A 15,409-nucleotide genomic window follows, 5' to 3' on the forward strand; every position below is an offset into this window, starting at 1 on the left:
CTGTTCACTGGAGAGCCAGTGGAGGTGCTGTTTGATCCTGCAGGAGGTGGAAACTGGACCTCAGTGTGTTCTGTCCAGAACAGCACAGCCAGCTGTGTCCCCCAGTACAGTTTTTTTTATTTTTGATAATTAGCCATATGTTGATTACAATATTGTACATAATGTATAATTTGAACTCGATATTTTTCAGGAGTGAATGATTGTATATTTTCAGAATAAATTTCGAAACCAAATTATTGTCCCTCGATCTCTGTCTCTCTCTCGTCCTGCTGTCTGTCTGTCCCTGCCTCTCTGTCTCTCTCTCTTTCAGCCCCGTCTGTCAGTCTGTCTGTCCTTCTCTCTCCTTCCTCTCTCTCTCTCCTTCCGCTCTCTCTCTCGGTTTGTTTGTCCCTCAATCTCAATCTTTCTCTTTGCCTGCTGTCTTTCTGTGCCTTCATCTTTGTGTCTCTCTCTCCTTCCTTTCTGTCTGTCTCTCTGTCTGTCCTGCGTTGTCCCAGCTGGGCCTGTCTCCCCGGCTCTCTGCCTTCAGCTCTGTTCGCCGATGTCCCACCAGTCCGTCTCTCTCTCAGCCTGTCTCTTGACTTGCAGGAGGAAGAGGAGGTGGAGACAGCTCATCCGGCAGGAGAGAGGAAGAAGGTCAGTGCTGGTCCCACCCTGCCTCCTGTCCTGTCTGTGGTGGAGTTTCGCCATCTTGTCTGTCTTGTCAGCCCTGTCTGTCACTGTCTCTCTCCTCCTCCTCTCTGTGCTGTGGTGTCCAGTCAGTGTGTCTCTCTCCTCCTCCTCTCTGTCCTGTGGTGTCTAGGCAGTGTGTCTCTCTCCTCCTCCTCTTCTCTGTCCTATGGTGTACAGTGGGTCAGTATTAGTGGGCTACACCCAGGCTCACTCACTGCGAGTGTGATCTCAGCAGAGTCTCTGTACTCTTGGGACACTTGACTCACCTGTCTCTCTCTTTCTCTCCCTGTGCTGTCCCTCTCCTGCCCCCTCTCTCCCTACTCGGACTCCAGCTGGAGGAGGTCCAATCACCACCTCCTGTGAGACAGAAGAAAAAGAAAGTGGGTAATGCTCTGATTCTCTCTTTACTCCTGTCCAGTGTCCAGTCAGTGTGTGTGTATGAACCCCTCTCTCTCTCAGTGCAGTGTTCATGTACTGGAGTGTCCAGTCAGTGTGTGTGTATGAACCCCTCTCTCTCTCAGTGCAGTGTTCATGTCCTGGAGTGTCCAGTCCGACTCTTAACGTGACTCTCCTGTCTCTGCTTCAGAAGTGCTGGTGTGTCTTTTTAAAGTCCCTGAGCTGCATGTCGGTGGAGACAGATGATAAGGACGAGCCGATGGAGGCGGCGGAGACCGTGTGTCAGGAGAGGAAGAGCGAGGGAGAGGAGGAGCAGGCTGCCGGGAAGGACAAGAAGAAGAAGAGGAGGTGCAGGTGAGCAGACAGGGGGACGCCGCCCGGTCGTGTCTGTGATTCAAGAAGGAGTCTCCTCTTGCTGTTTGATGTCATGGTGATGTCCGTGTCTGTGTCCCTCACACCTGCAATAACAATATTCTTTCCAGGTTCCTTTCCTGGTTCTGTGCCAGCTAAGATCGGAGTCGCCTTCCCCACCAAGGACTGGACTGGACTGGACTGGACTGGAGCTGAGGGACACCAGACTGGACTGGACTGGAGCCAAGGGACCCCAGACTGTGCTGGACCGAAGCTGAGGGACCCCAGACTGCACTGGACCGGAGCTGAGAGACACCAGACTGGACTTGACTGGAGCTGAGGGACCCCAGACTGTGCTGGACCGAAGCTGAGGGACCCCAGTCTGTGCTGGACCGAAGCTGAGGGACCCCAGTCTGTGCTGGGCCAAAGCTGAGGGACCCCAGTCTGTGCTGGACCGAAGCTGAGGGACTCCAGACTGTGCTGGACCAAAGCTGAGGGGCCCCAGACTGGACTGGACTGGAGCTGAGGGGCCCCAGGCTGTGCTGGACCGAAGCTGAGGGACCCCAGACTGGACTGGACCAAAGCTAAGGGACCCCAGACTGTGCTGGACTGAAGCTGAGGGACCCCAGTCTGGACCGAAGCTGAGAGACCCCAGTCTGTGCTGGACCGAAGCTGAGGGACCCCAGTCTGGACTGCACTGGAGCTGAGGGACCCCAGTCTGGACCGAAGCTGAGGGACCCCAGTCTGTGCTGGGCCGAAGCTGAGGGACACCAGTCTGGACTGAAGCTGAGGGACCCCAGTCTGTGCTGGGCCGAAGCTGAGGGACCCCAGTCTGTGCTGGACCGAAGCTGAGGGACCCCAGACTGTGCTGGACCGAAGCTGAGGGACCCCAGACTGGGCTGCACTGGAGCTGAGGGACACCAGACTGGACTGGACTGCACTGGAGCTGAGGGGCCCCATACTGGACTGGACCAGAGCTGAGGGGCCCCAGACTGGACTGGACCGGAGCTGAGGGACCCCAGATCCCAGTCTGGACTGAAGCTGAGGGACCCCAGTCTGGACTGAAGCTGAGGGACCCCAGACTGGACTGTGGAAAACTTTCACATTATCTCCACCTGAGTCCTCAGATCGTCTGCATGACCTTGTATTATTAAGTATTATTTTAAGGTCCTGTGATGATCGTAAGATGGGGGGGGGGGGGTGTGTCCCTTGACATTAATCTGTATTGTAATTTTTGTTCTTTTGCTAAGCATCATTAAAATGTTTTTTAAAAAAAGCTTTTGGTTTTTTCCCTCCCCCCCCGAAACGAACGAACAGAGTCTGTCTTTCTCTTTCATCCCGGAGAGTTTGTGGTTGATGGATTGAGGCCGAGAGCCCTCATTGTCGGCGTGCCACCAGTTAGCGGGGCTAAAGCAGGGGGGGCATCGTGTCCAATACTCCTTGAAACGAGACAGATTTCAAGCCACCTCCGTCTGAAGAGAAGGAAGTTGACCACGAACTCCAGGGTGTCCTAGGAAGCTCTTTAGCCATCGTTTGCCCAGCAGCCATCTCACCCTGCAGCTCCCAGCTGGCAGCCCCCTCCCCCACTGGAGCCCAGCAGGTGGGAGCCTGGTCAGTACCTGGAGGGGAGACTCATGGGAAAAACTAAGGTTGCTGCTGGGAGAGGTGTGATAAGACGTCAAACCGAGGTCCTGACTCTCTGTGCTCGTTAACAATCCCGGGGTGTCTCTGGAGAAGAGTAGGGGTGTTACCCCAGTGTCCTGGCCTGATTCCCCCCCTGGTCTTGACCCATCATGGCCTCCTTATCACCCCCTTCTCTGAACTGGCTCCATCCCTCTGCTCTCCTCCCCACTGAGAGCTGCTGTGTGCTGAGCGGACTGGAGCATCATCCACGTGGGGGCTGCACACTGGGGGGGCTGGAGGGGATCCCCCTGACCTGGGAAGAGCTCTGAGTGGAGAGTCCAGACGGATTCATTATTATTATTATTATTCGTGCTGCACTGGGCTTCAGTCCTGGTAGTGAGAGGGGGATCTGTGATCAGTACAGATACTTATGACTGTATAATAATACACGATAGAAATGGAAAACAGGGTAGCGCTGTAGTCTCTTCGAAACGTTTTGAACTGCCAGAAGAAGTTTTCACAACCCGGACTCGTGAAGGTACAGGTCTTCTCCCTTCGTCCGGAGTAAGGTGAGAGGTTATCCCCTCGGGGCGCAGTATCCCCGATGCACCCCCCCACCACCACCCAAAATGACACACACTTCTGTGACGATTGGGAGACCCCGGTTCGATCAGCCCCTGCGGTGTAGGAAACAACCCGCTGGAGAGAACACGCAGACTCCACACAGAAGGGTCACCTCGGCATTTATTCCAACAGCAAAACACCAGAGAGAAACGGGTCTCCGAAAGATGAGCGCACACCGGGAAAAACACTACGGGGTCATTACAAATGGGAATAGGAGTTCTTTTTTTCTTTTCCGGACGTCAGTTGTATCGTGTCCTGGTGATTTCTCCTGTTTCGAACGGAGTTCAATGTCACGTTTCTACTTTATTAGAGAGAGGCACTGAACTTTGGGGAACGTGACATCCACCCAGTATTACTAGTAGGTTGATAAATATAAATGTTCTTTTTCCCCCCGTATGATACCTCGCGAAATATAACGATGGCCAACTCCTTAAGTCGAAATTTAAACCCTTCTCACACTACAAGACAGTCCGTCAACATCGCCGCGGCCCGAAGCGCGACCTTCGGTATGACGTTGGCTGAAGGAGGTGGGGTAAGTACGTCACAGCCGGGGGAAGCCCCTATCACGTGAGAGGGGTGCTGCGGGCGACGAGCCCCCGGGGGCGAAGAGAAGTTGATTTGCGTGGGGTGTGGAAACACTACACGACCGGGCAAGCGAGCCGTTTTTTTTTTTGTTTTGTTTTTTCAGAACATCAGAACAACCGCAGAGATGACCATCGATCCACTCCGGACGTTTCCTTTTTTGTCCTTTTTGGCCTCCAAAATAAAAAAAAAAACTGGGATCCATCGTGGTGTTGCCAAATTAAAACGTCAACCACTTTTCGGGCTTTCGTGCTGTCCATGATGAAACCGTCATGGTTGTGTAAGGATACGTTACGTCACAGACCGGCGGCGCTCGGACGTGAGGAGTGTCGTTACGTTTTTGAAACGGGCACGTCAGACAAGATCTCTGACAAGATCTCTGAAAAACCCAAACCTGTAAGATTCAATTTCAATTCAGTTTTTTTTATATAGCGCCTTTCACAACAAGAATGCCCCAAGGCCCCGAACAAAGGAGTTGTTCCACACCCCCGCCACCCTCTGTGTACAGTAGAGCCCCCTGTACTGACTGGAGGAGCTCACCCAGCTGTGTCTGGAGAGAAGCCGGGGTATCGGCTTCAACCACAGGGCTGGGCGGCTTGTTCCCCACCCCCATCCCCTTCTGTGTACAGAAGAGCCTCCTGGCCTGATTCCAGTAGGAAATGTCACCTGGAGGCAACACACCGGCTTCTTTTAACAGATCACCTCGGGAATCGGGAACAACGGAGCTGTGTGCGGCCGTCTGTACGGAGGGGTTCAGCGCGGGGGGGCTCCGGGCTCGGGTCTGGACCCGGGGGGGGGGGGGGGCTGTCTGTGTGGAGTCTGCATGTTCTCCCTGTGTTCTTCGGGTCCAAAGACAGGCTTTTGGGCTAATTGGCTTCTGGGAAAACTGGCCCTGGTGTGTGTGTGTCCTATGATGGAGTGCTGTCCTGTCCAGGGTGTGTGAGTGAATGTGTGTTTGTCATGTGATGGACTGGTTCCTGTCCAGGGTGTGTGAGTGTGTGTGTCTGAGTGTCCTGTGAGGGACTGGTGTCCTATCCAGGTTGTGTGTGTGTGTCCTGTGAGGGACTGGTGTCCTGTTCAGGGTGTGTGAGTGTGTGTGTGTATCCTGTGAGTGACTGGTGTCCTGTCCAGGGTGTGTGAGTGTGTGTGTCCTGTGATGGACTGGTGTCCTATCTAGGGTGTGTGTATGTCCTGTGATGGACTGGTGTCCTGTCCAGGGTGTGTGAGTGAGTGTGTGTGTGTCCTGTGATGGACTGGTGTCCTGTCCAGGGTGTGTGAGTGTGTGTGTCTGTGTGTCCTGTGATGGACAGATGGTACCAAGCCTGGACACCCATGAGACACTGGCTTCCTCAGAAGACTCTCACGGAGGGCACACTGTCCCTAACCCGGGTCCAGAAGAATCTACAGTGATCTGTAATTCCTGCGCCTCGGAAGGGTTTATGACGTCTATGTCCGGCGCCCGCGCCCGTGGACTGGCGGTTTGGCGTCGCGCTCCGCAGCTCGAGCTTCGGTGCGAGGCAGGGCGGGAGGGAGCCGATGTGGCCTCGGCGCCATCTTTGCTGGTGAGTCAATTGTGACCATTGCGGTACAATAAACCATCAATAAACCTTTTCCCACCCCGTCCAGTATTTCTGTCGCGGCCCACGTCCCTTACAATCGACAAACTATAAAAAAAACAGTAGCCCTTCGCAACATTACACGCCATTTTTTTTATTTTAAACGTCCGCTAGATACGCAGGTGGCTCGATACCTGTCTTATCCTCGCCGGCGTCTTTATACCGGCAAGTGAATTTTATTTGGGGTCCCTCAGAATTGTGACAGAAATGTCAGTGAACCACAATAAAAAACGAAACTTTTTTTTTAAAGGCGGTGAATGGATTTTTTGAGTAACCGTGTAGCGACTAACGTAAGGAAAAAAAGTTGTCTTTCCCTACGAAGACGTTTTGGTACAGGACTTTCTTTAAATATCAGTTGTGCATAGCGTTTTACAAAAAGTTGATGATGATCTTGGAGATAATTGCAAAGGAAAATTGAGATAACTACCAAAACATTACGTGTGAAACGACAGGACAGAACTTTGAACCCACAAAGAAACAAAGGTATGAAATATTGCCTCGTCATGGGGGGTTGATAATTGTAGTAAGTGTTCCTAATTTTCGTAAAGAAATGTATATTATGGGAGTCACACGTGAGATTTAGTGTATATACGTTTCATATTGTGCATATATACGGGGTTAAAAAGTGGAATGAGTATGATTATAAACTCGTGTGTCCTATAATCAGATAATTTTTGAACAAGCTTTGATTAGACAGGTGAAAAACAACATCAGATCCTTTATTTTAATATATTCTCACGTCTGAATATCAGCTTCTCCCCTCTGGCCAACATTTCAGGGCTCCCAGGTGTAGATCCCAAATTGAAACAAATATTAATTTGTTACCCAGTTAAACAGTTAATAGAAGTGAGTGACCAGGGTAAATAAAGGTGGGTCAGTGTAAACTGTTTATTCTGGACCAGGCTTCGTCATGTGTGATATGTCATGACTTCTTATATTAAGTTTTATCTTTATATTTAGTTCTACATGTGTAATAGATGCGATGTGTGTCCATAAAAAGGTTTCTCCAGGGGAAAATCAAGTTCGTTTTAAAACCGTGTTTCCTTTTTAGGGTAGGTTTGCATTCCAAGTGTGGGGTTTTTGCCTTTTTGTATTTTTGCTGAGACAAGTTGCCTTTCTTATACGCGGAGGGATCTGCTCGTGAGATGTCCGCTTGGTCCATTTCTGAGCTCAGTATAAGGTGTAGAAAGCATGACTGTCATCATAACCTGCATCTCACCCAGGTGTGGAATAATGTTGTGACTATTGCTTCAGCAATAACATGCTGATTGCATGTTTCTAGATGGGAATAACAGAGATCTCAACTACTGAGGGGCCTTATTAATAAAGTCTCCACAGCCGAAGCGCTGTGTCTCTTTTCAGCTGGCGATAAACCTTTCCTCGATCCTTTGCGGACTTGTAAAACTGTTCCTGATCAGAATAAAAAACGCTCACGCTAATAAACAATCACCCGTGTCTCGCCAAAGCTGACAAACAGACGGACAAGCCGCACTGCATGTGTGAACAGGGGAATGAACGAGGGAGCGGGGATAGGGCGCCTCCTGCGCTTAAAAGCTTACAGCACCTGGTATTCCCAGGTGGTCTCCCATCCAAGTACTAACCAGGCCCATCCCTGTTTAGCTTCCGAGATCAGACGAGATCAGGCGTGCTCAAGGGGGTGTGGCCGTAAGCAAGAGCAAGGCTCGCTGGCACCCTTCTTATTGAGAGGACAGCTCCGTCACCTCTTTTACGACGCTGCTTTTTTTCCCTTGCGTTTTTCTCTTCTTCCCACGTTCTCTCTCTTCACTGCCTTCGTCCCCGCTCTATTTCACTTCAGCCTTTCACTCTTGCTTCCTTCCAATGAGGACGGAGCTGCGGGAGAAAGGGCGCTATAGAGGATCGCTGTGGAGAGCTGCTGCTGTGCTTTGACATCTGAGCTCTGTGGAAAACGATCTCAATACAATTCTGAAAAACGCGACTCTCCGAACGCCAGCCGAACAAGTCTCCACAGCCGAAGCGCTGTGTCTCTTTTCAGCTGGCGATAAACCTTTCCTCGATCCTTTGCGGACTTGTTAAACTGTTCCTGATCAGAATAAAAAACGCTCACGCTAATACACAAGCACCCGTGTCTCGCCAAAGCTGACAAATAAACAGACGGACAAGCCGCACTGCACGTGTGAACAGGGGAATGAGCGAGCGAGCGGGGATAGGGCGCCTCCTGCGCTTTAAAGCTTACAGCACCTGGTATTCCCAGGCGGTCTCCCATCCAAGTACTAACCAGACCCATCCCTGTTTAGCTTTCGAGATCAGACGAAATCAGGCGTGCTCAAGGGGGTGTGGCCGTAAGCGAGAACAAGGCTCGCTGGCACCCTTCTTATTGAGAGGACAGCTCCGTCACCTCTTTTACGACGCTGCTTTTTTTCCCTTGCGTTTTTCTCTTCTTCCCACGTTCTCTCTCTTCATTGCCTTCGTCCCCACTCTATTTCACTTCAGCCTTTCACTCTTGCTTCCTTCCAATGAGGACGGAGCTGCGGGAGAAAGGGCGCTATAGAGGATCGCTTTGGAGAGCTGCTGCTGTGCTTTGACATCTGAGCTCTGTGGAAAACGATCTCAATACAATTCTGAAAAACGCGACTCTCCGAACGCCAGCCGAACAAGTCTCCACAGCCGAAGCGCTGTGTCTCTTTTCAGCTGGCGATAAACCTTTCCTCGATCCTTTGCGGACTTGTTAAACTGTTCCTGATCAGAATAAAAAACGCTCACGCTAATACACAAGCACCCGTGTCTCGCCAAAGCTGACAAATAAACAGACGGACAAGCCGCACTGCACGTGTGAACAGGGGAATGAGCGAGCGAGCGGGGATAGGGCGCCTCCTGCGCTTAAAAGCTTACAGCACCTGGTATTCCCAGGCGGTCTCCCATCCAAGTACTAACCAGGCCCATCCCTGTTTAGCTTCCGAGATCAGACGAGATCAGGCGTGCACAAGGGGGTGTGGCCATAAGCGAGAGCAAGGCTCGCTGGCACTCTTCTTATTGAGAGGACAGCTCCGTCACCTCTTTTACGACGCTGCTTTTTTTCCCTTGCGTTTTTCTCTTCTTCCCACGTTCTCTCTCTTCACTGTCTTCGTCCCCGCTCTATTTCACTTCATCCTTTCACTCTTGCTTCCTTCCAATGAGGACGGAGCTGCGGGAGAAAGGGCGCTATAGAGGATCGCTGTGGAGAGCTGCTGCTGTGCTTTGACATCTGAGCTCTGTGGAAAACGATCTCAATACAATTCTGAAAAACGCGACTCTCCGAACGCCAGCCGAACAAGTCTCCACAGCCGAAGCGCTGTGTCTCTTTTCAGCTGGCAATAAACCTTTCCTCGATCCTTTGCGGACTTGTAAAACTGTTCCTGATCAGAATAAAAAACGCTCACGCTAATACACAAGCACCCGTGTCTCGCCAAAGCTGACAAATAAACAGACGGACAAGCCGCACTGCACGTGTGAACAGGGGAATGAGCGAGCGAGCGGGGATAGGGCGCCTCCTGCGCTTAAAAGCTTACAGCAACTGGTATTCCCAGGCGGTCTCCCATCCAAGTACTAACCAGGCCCATCCCTGTTTAGCTTCCGAGATCAGACGAGATCAGTCGTGCTCAAGGGGGTGTGGCCGCCAGTGAGAGCAAGGCTCGCTGGCACCCTTCTTATTGAGAGGACAGCTCCGTCACCTCTTTTACGACGCTGCTTTTTTTCCCTTGCGTTTTTCTCTTCTTCCCACGTTCTCTCTCTTCACTGCCTTCGTCCCCGCTCTATTTCACTTCAGCCTTTCACTCTTGCTTCCTTCCAATGAGGACGGAGCTGCGGGAGAAAGGGCGCTATAGAGGATCGCTGTGGAGAGCTGCTGCTGTGCTTTGACATCTGAGCTCTGTGGAAATCGATCTCAATACAATTCTGAAAAACGCGACTCTCCGAACGCCAGCCGAACAAGTCTCCACAGCCGAAGCGCTGTGTCTCTTTTCAGCTGGCGATAAACCTTTCCTCGATCCTTTGCGGACTTGTAAAACTGTTCCTGATCAGAATAAAAAACGCTCACGCTAATACACAAGCACCCGTGTCTCGCCAAAGCTGACAAATAAACAGACGGACAAGCCGCACTGCACGTGTGAACAGGGGAATGAGCGAGCGAGCGGGGATAGGGCGCCTCCTGCGCTTAAAAGCTTACAGCACCTGGTATTCCCAGGCGGTCTCCCATCCAAGTACTAACCAGGCCCATCCCTGTTTAGCTTCCGAGATCAGACGAGATCAGGCGTGCTCAAGGGGGTGTGGCCGTAAGCGAGAGCAAGGTTCGCTGGCACCCTTCTTATTGAGAGGACAGCTCCGTCAACTCTTTTACGACGCTGCTTTTTTTCCCTTGCGTTTTTCTCTTCTTCCCACGTTCTCTCTTTTCACTGCCTTTGTCCCCGCTCTATTTCACTTCAGCCTTTCACTCTTGCTTCCTTCCAATGAGGACGGAGCTGCGGGAGAAAGGGCGCTATAGAGGATCGCTGTGGAGAGCTGCTGCTGTGCTTTGACATCTGAGCTCTGTGGAAATCGATCTCAATACAATTCTGAAAAACGCGACTCTCCGAACGCCAGCCGAACAAGTCTCCACAGCCGAAGCGCTGTGTCTCTTTTCAGCTGGCGATAAACCTTTCCTCGATCCTTTGCGGACTTGTAAAACTGTTCCTGATCAGAATAAAAAACGCTCACGCTAATACACAAGCACCCGTGTCTCGCCAAAGCTGACAAATAAACAGACGGACAAGCCGCACTGCACGTGTGAACAGGGGAATGAGCGAGCGAGCGGGGATAGGGCGCCTCCTGCGCTTAAAAGCTTACAGCACCTGGTATTCCCAGGCGGTCTCCCATCCAAGTACTAACCAGGCCCATCCCTGTTTAGCTTCCGAGATCAGACGAGATCAGGCGTGCTCAAGGGGGTGTGGCCGTAAGCGAGAGCAAGGTTCGCTGGCACCCTTCTTATTGAGAGGACAGCTCCGTCACCTCTTTTACGACGCTGCTTTTTTTCCCTTGCGTTTTTCTCTTCTTCCCACGTTCTCTCTCTTCACTGCCTTCGTCCCCGCTCTATTTCACTTCAGCCTTTCACTCTTGCTTCCTTCCAATGAGGACGGAGCTGCGGGAGAAAGGGCGCTATAGAGGATTGCTGTGGAGAGCTGCTGCTGTGCTTTGACATCTGAGCTCTGTGGAAAACGATCTCAATACAATTCTGAAAAACGCGACTCTCCGAACGCCAGCCGAACAAGTCTCCACAGCCGAAGCGCTGTGTCTCTTTTCAGCTGGCGATAAACCTTTCCTCGATCCTTTGCGGACTTGTTAAACTGTTCCTGATCAGAATAAAAAACGCTCACGCTAATACACAAGCACCCGTGTCTCGCCAAAGCTGACAAATAAACAGACGAACAAGCCGCACTGCACGTGTGAACAGGGGAATGAGCGAGCGAGCGGGGATAGGGCGCCTCCTGCGCTTAAAAGCTTACAGCACCTGGTATTCCCAGGCGGTCTCCCATCCAAGTACTAACCAGGCCCATCCCTGTTTAGCTTCCGAGATCAGACGAGATCAGGCGTGCTCAAGGGGGTGTGGCCGTAAGCGAGCGCAAGGCTCGCTGGCACCCTTCTTATTGAGAGGACAGCTCCGTCACCTCTTTTACGACGCTGCTTTTTTTCCCTTACGTTTTTCTCTTCTTCCCACGTTCTCTCTCTTCACTGCCTTCGTCCCCGCTCTATTTCACTTCAGCCTTTCACTCTTGCTTCCTTCCAATGAGGACGGAGCTGCGGGAGAAAGGGCGCTATAGAGGATTGCTGTGGAGAGCTGCTGCTGTGCTTTGACATCTGAGCTCTGTGGAAAACGATCTCAATACAATTCTGAAAAACGCGATTCCCCGAACGCCAGCCGAACAAGTCTCCACAGCCGAAGCGCTGTGTCTCTTTTCAGCTGGCGATAAACCTTTCCTCGATCCTTTGCGGACTTGTTAAACTGTTCCTGATCAGAATAAAAAACGCTCACGCTAATACACAAGCACCCGTGTCTCGCCAAAGCTGACAAATAAACAGACGGACAAGCCGCACTGCACGTGTGAACAGGGGAATGAGCGAGCGAGCGGGGATAGGGCGCCTCCTGCGCTTAAAAGCTTACAGCACCTGGTATTCCCAGGCGGTCTCCCATCCAAGTACTAACCAGGCCCATCCCTGTTTAGCTTCCGAGATCAGACGAGATCAGGCGTGCTCAAGGGGGTGTGGCCGTAAGCAAGAGCAAAGCTCGCTGGCACCCTTCTTATTGAGAGGACAGCTCCGTCACCTCTTTTACATCGCTGCTTTTTTTCTCTTGCGTTTTTCTCTTCTTCCCACGTTCTCTCTCTTCACTGCCTTCGTCCCCGCTCTATTTCACTTCAGCCTTTCACTCTTGCTTCCTTCCAATGAGGACGGAGCTGCGGGAGAAAGGGCGCTATAGAGGATTGCTGTGGAGAGCTGCTGCTGTGCTTTGACATCTGAGCTCTGTGGAAAACGATCTCAATACAATTCTGAAAAACGCGACTCTCCGAACGCCAGCCGAACAAGTCTCCACAGCCGAAGCGCTGTGTCTCTTTTCAGCTGGCGATAAACCTTTCCTCGATCCTTTGCGGACTTGTAAAACTGTTCCTGATCAGAATAAAAAACGCTCACGCTAATACACAAGCACCCGTGTCTCGCCAAAGCTGAGAAATAAACAGACGGACAAGCCACACTGCACGTGTGAAAAGGGGAATGAGCGAGCGAGCGGGGATAGGGCGCCTCCTGCGCTTAAAAGCTTACAGCACCTGGTATTCCCAGGCGGTCTCCCATCCAAGTACTAACCAGGCCCATCCCGGTTTAGCTTCCGAGATCAGACGAGATCAGGCGTGCTCAAGGGGGTGTGGCCGTAAGGAAGAGCAATGCTCGCTGGCACCCTTCTTATTGAGAGGACAGCTCCGTCACCTCTTTTACGACGCTGCTTTTTTTCCCTTGCGTTTTTCTCTTCTTCCCACGTTCTCTCTCTTCACTGCCTTCGTCCCCGCTCTATTTCACTTCAGCCTTTCACTCTTGCTTCCTTCCAATGAGGACGGAGCTGCGGGAGAAAGGGCGCTATAGAGGATCGCTGTGGAGAGCTGCTGCTGTGCTTTGACATCTGAGCTCTGTGGAAAACGATCTCAATACAATTCTGAAAAACGCGACTCTCCGAACGCCAGCCGAACAAGTCTCCACAGCCGAAGCGCTGTGTCTCTTTTCAGCTGGCGATAAACCTTTCCTCGATCCTTTACGGACTTGTTAAACTGTTCCTGATCAGAATAAAAAACGCTCACGCTAATACACAAGCACCCGTGTCTCGCCAAAGCTGACAAATAAACAGACGGACAAGCCGCACTGCACGTGTGAACAGGGGAATGAGCGAGCGAGCGGGGATAGGGCGCCTCCTGCGCTTAAAAGCTTACAGCACCTGGTATTCCCAGGCGGTCTCCCATCCAAGTACTAACCAGGCCCATCCCTGTTTAGCTTCCGAGATCAGACGAGATCAGGCGTGCTCAAGGGGGTGTGGCCGTAAGCGAGAGCAAGGCTCGCTGGCACCCTTCTTATTGAGAGGACAGCTCCGTCACCTCTTTTACGACGCTGCTTTTTTTCCCTTGCGTTTTTCTCTTCTTCCCACGTTCTCTCTCTTCACTGCCTTCGTCCCCGCTCTATTTCACTTCAGCCTTTCACTCTTGCTTCCTTCCAATGAGGACGGAGCTGCGGGAGAAAGGGCGCTATAGAGGATCGCTGTGGAGAGCTGCTGCTGTGCTTTGACATCTGAGCTCTGTGGAAAACGATCTCAATACAATTCTGAAAAACGCGACTCTCCGAACGCCAGCCGAACAAGTCTCCACAGCCGAAGCGCTGTGTCTCTTTTCAGCTGGCGATAAACCTTTCCTCGATCCTTTGCGGACTTGTTAAACTGTTCCTGATCAGAATAAAAAACGCTCACGCTAATACACAAGCACCCGTGTCTCGCCAAAGCTGACAAATAAACAGACGGACAAGCCGCACTGCACGTGTGAACAGGGGAATGAGCCAGCGAGCGGGGATAGGGCGCCTCCTGCGCTTAAAAGCTTACAGCACCTGGTATTCCCAGGCGGTCTCCCATCCAAGTACTAACCAGGCCCATCCCTGTTTAGCTTCCGAGATCAAACGAGATCAGGCGTGCTCAAGGGGGTGTGGCCGTAAGTGAGAGCAAGGCTCGCTGGCACCCTTCTTATTGAGAGGACAGCTCCGTCACCTCTTTTACGACGCTGCTTTTTTCCCTTGCGTTTTTCTCTTCTTTCCACGTTCTCTCTCTTCACTGCCTTCGTCCCCGCTCTATTTCACTTCAGCCTTTCACTCTTGCTTCCTTCCAATGAGGACGGAGCTGCGGGAGAAAGGGCGCTATAGAGGATCGCTGTGGAGAGCTGCTGCTGTGCTTTGACATCTGAGCTCTGTGGAAAACGATCTCAATACAATTCTGAAAAACGCGATTCCCCGAACGCCAGCCGAACAAGTCTCCACAGCCGAAGCGCTGTGTCTCTTTTCAGCTGGCGATAAACCTTTCCTCGATCCTTTGCGGACTTGTTAAACTGTTCCTGATCAGAATAAAAAACGCTCACGCTAATACACAAGCACCCGTGTCTCGCCAAAGCTGACAAATAAACAGACGGACAAGCCGCACTGCACGTGTGAACAGGGGAATGAGCGAGCGAGCGGGGATAGGGCGCCTCCTGCGCTTAAAAGCTTACAGCACCTGGTATTCCCAGGCGGTCTCCCATCCAAGTACTAACCAGGCCCATCCCTGTTTAGCTTTCGAGATCAGACGAGATCAGGCGTGCTCAAGGGGGTGTGGCCATAAGTGAGAGCAAAGTTCGCTGGCACCCTTCTTATTGAGAGAACAGCTCCGTCACCTCTTTTACATCGCTGCTTTTTTTCTCTTGCGTTTTTCTCTTCTTCCCACGTTCTCTCTCTTCACTGCCTTCGTCCCCGCTCTATTTCACTTCAGCCTTTCACTCTTGCTTCCTTCCAATGAGGACGGAGCTGCGGGAGAAAGGGCGCTATAGAGGATTGCTGTGGAGAGCTGCTGCTGTGCTTTGACATCTGAGCTCTGTGGAAAACGATCTCAATACAATTCTGAAAAACGCGACTCTCCGAACGCCAGCCGAACAAGTCTCCACAGCCGAAGCGCTGTGTCTCTTTTCAGCTGGCGATAAACCTTTCCTCGATCCTTTGCGGACTTGTAAAACTGTTCCTGATCAGAATAAAAAACGCTCACGCTAATACACAAGCACCCGTGTCTCGCCAAAGCTGAGAAATAAACAGACGGACAAGCCGCACTGCACGTGTGAACAGGGGAATGAGCGAGCGAGCGGGGATAGGGCGCCTCCTGCGCTTAAAAGCTTACAGCACCTGGTATTCCCAGGCGGTCTCCCATCCAAGTACTAACCAGGCCCATCCCTGTTTAGCTTCCGAGATCAGACGAGATCAGGCGTGCTCAAGGGGGTGTGGCCGTAAGCGAG

General features: G+C 51.8%; 1 protein-coding gene, 8 non-coding genes and 5 pseudogenes across 9 annotated transcripts in view; all 14 read right to left on the bottom strand.

Moving 5' to 3' along the window:
• Positions 1–15,409, bottom strand: part of LOC148671543 (scavenger receptor cysteine-rich type 1 protein M130-like) — a 401,186-nt gene that overhangs the window by 332,309 nt on the left and 53,468 nt on the right. The window lies entirely within an intron of this gene.
• On the bottom strand, positions 7,417–7,535 carry LOC148671572 (5S ribosomal RNA). Its single transcript, XR_015937226.1, has one exon. It is a non-coding gene; the product is annotated as a 5S ribosomal RNA (ribosomal RNA).
• LOC148671573 (5S ribosomal RNA) lies at positions 8,073–8,191 on the bottom strand (annotated as a pseudogene).
• Positions 8,729–8,847, bottom strand: LOC148671574 (5S ribosomal RNA). The gene has a single exon (XR_015938637.1). It is a non-coding gene; the product is annotated as a 5S ribosomal RNA (ribosomal RNA).
• LOC148671575 (5S ribosomal RNA) lies at positions 9,385–9,503 on the bottom strand (annotated as a pseudogene).
• Positions 10,041–10,159, bottom strand: LOC148671576 (5S ribosomal RNA). Its single transcript, XR_015937956.1, has one exon. It is a non-coding gene; the product is annotated as a 5S ribosomal RNA (ribosomal RNA).
• On the bottom strand, positions 10,697–10,815 carry LOC148671577 (5S ribosomal RNA). The gene has a single exon (XR_015937958.1). It is a non-coding gene; the product is annotated as a 5S ribosomal RNA (ribosomal RNA).
• On the bottom strand, positions 11,353–11,471 carry LOC148671578 (5S ribosomal RNA). The gene has a single exon (XR_015937959.1). It is a non-coding gene; the product is annotated as a 5S ribosomal RNA (ribosomal RNA).
• LOC148671579 (5S ribosomal RNA) lies at positions 12,009–12,127 on the bottom strand. The gene has a single exon (XR_015937960.1). It is a non-coding gene; the product is annotated as a 5S ribosomal RNA (ribosomal RNA).
• On the bottom strand, positions 12,665–12,783 carry LOC148671580 (5S ribosomal RNA; annotated as a pseudogene).
• Positions 13,321–13,439, bottom strand: LOC148671581 (5S ribosomal RNA). Its single transcript, XR_015937961.1, has one exon. It is a non-coding gene; the product is annotated as a 5S ribosomal RNA (ribosomal RNA).
• On the bottom strand, positions 13,977–14,095 carry LOC148671582 (5S ribosomal RNA; annotated as a pseudogene).
• On the bottom strand, positions 14,632–14,750 carry LOC148671583 (5S ribosomal RNA; annotated as a pseudogene).
• LOC148671584 (5S ribosomal RNA) lies at positions 15,288–15,406 on the bottom strand. The gene has a single exon (XR_015937962.1). It is a non-coding gene; the product is annotated as a 5S ribosomal RNA (ribosomal RNA).

The sequence above is a fragment of the Lepisosteus platostomus genome, chromosome 5 (genome assembly GCF_059453375.1).
Source record: "Lepisosteus platostomus isolate fLepPlt1 chromosome 5, fLepPlt1.hap1, whole genome shotgun sequence".
Lineage (NCBI taxonomy): Eukaryota > Metazoa > Chordata > Actinopteri > Semionotiformes > Lepisosteidae > Lepisosteus > Lepisosteus platostomus.